The sequence below is a fragment of the Staurois parvus genome, unplaced genomic scaffold, assembly GCF_062004578.1.
Source record: "Staurois parvus isolate SC_StPar_1 unplaced genomic scaffold, SC_StPar_1.0 ptg000178l, whole genome shotgun sequence".
Classification (NCBI taxonomy): domain Eukaryota; kingdom Metazoa; phylum Chordata; class Amphibia; order Anura; family Ranidae; genus Staurois; species Staurois parvus.
Genome location: NW_028317974.1, coordinates 572,259 through 573,722, shown reverse-complemented (window position 1 = coordinate 573,722; position 1,464 = coordinate 572,259). Strand labels below are relative to the sequence as shown.

At 46.7% G+C, this 1,464-nt stretch overlaps 1 pseudogene; it reads left to right on the top strand.

Moving 5' to 3' along the window:
• Positions 1-883: 883 nt before the first annotated feature.
• LOC149462260 (U2 spliceosomal RNA) lies at positions 884-1,028 on the top strand (annotated as a pseudogene).
• Positions 1,029-1,464: the final 436 nt, after the last annotated feature.

Below are 1,464 nucleotides of genomic sequence, written 5' to 3'. Positions count from 1 at the left end.
CAAGGACGTAAGTGTCTGTTACATTTTTACTACATACTACAAGAAAACAATGTTTAATGCTAGAGATGGGCTTCGGGTTTGAGTTGAACATGAATTTGATGCATGCCAAACAGGCGAACAAACTGGCCATATTTGGCCAGTTTGCCAACCCAAACCTCTGGCTGATGTTTGTTTATAATAACACAAAGCACGTGATTGAGCTACTGAAGCAATACCACCACTAAATGACATGACAGATCACTGATGCTTTTAAAATGTAAACAACAGGTCTTCCTCCTCTGGGTGCCTCCTGTAGAAACCCGGGTGCCAAGGAGACACCTGTGCATGTGCACTCCTGACCTGGGTCTTTTGCGTCCATAGATACACGCAGCACTGGTAAGCCATGCCCCCCTCCCTCATCACTGGAGTTTGACTGACAGGAGCAGGAGCCTATGGCCCTACTGTCCTCAGTTTTTCCTGTAAAGCATGAATTAAAGTGGGCAGTGCTGGAGCCGTAGAAAGGCTGGAGTAGAGACATGTTGTGAAATAGGTGCTTAGAGATGGAGGGTTAGGTCAGGTAGTGGTGAGTTTTTTACCTTAATGTAAATTTTAGACTTTAGAACCAAGCAGCTCATTCATTTAGATGCACTGCAACCCATTTTTAATGGATGGCCACTATTTTTTCAAACACAGTGCAGCACAGCGCACACGATTCACACAATGAAAGAGAATGAAACTGCCTAGGTTTGTTGGGTTGCCATTTGTTTCAGTTTTACTTCTTGTTGCTGCCTTCCATTAGTGTAGTGGGCTCTAAAAATTGTGTTGTCCTTATACAAATACAGCAGGTCTGCTCTGATACATCTTCAAAGGATTGGTTCACCTTTGGAAAATGTTACATGCTTACATCGCTTCTGGGCCTTTTGGCTAAGATCAAGTGTAGTATCTGTTCTTATCAGTGTCCAGTAGGGGTGCTCCACGGTCATTCTAGCTTTGCGGGGATGACTGTTTGTATAGTACCCCTGCTGGTATGATGGGGGTCTGGACGGCTAGTACCGGGGGGACAGAAACCGGGACGCCCACACGTAGCTGGGGCCAGGGAGTAATTCCCCCGAGGAGACCGGAAGGACCCAGTTCCACCTGATTTGGACGGATCTACCTTGTCTGGCCAGGGTCGGGAAGGCAGAGAGTCCGCAAACCAGTGCCCCCTGAGTAGTCGCCTCAGGGGTGTCACTAGTAACACCTGGGTGTGGGACCCCACAGTGTGAAGATGGCACATGGTCACTGATTTACCACTTTTTGTGCACAGCGCCCTTAGGACCAGGTCTTATGGCTAGGATCAGAATTTTTGCTACAGGCCTCAGGGCCTGGTCTGTGCACTATTTGGCACGACCACTTTTTTATTTTCTATTTATTTCATTTATTCACTCCCACGTATTGTCACTTTTTCTTTACTTATGTGTGTGTTTTTCTCACAGGATGGAGGGT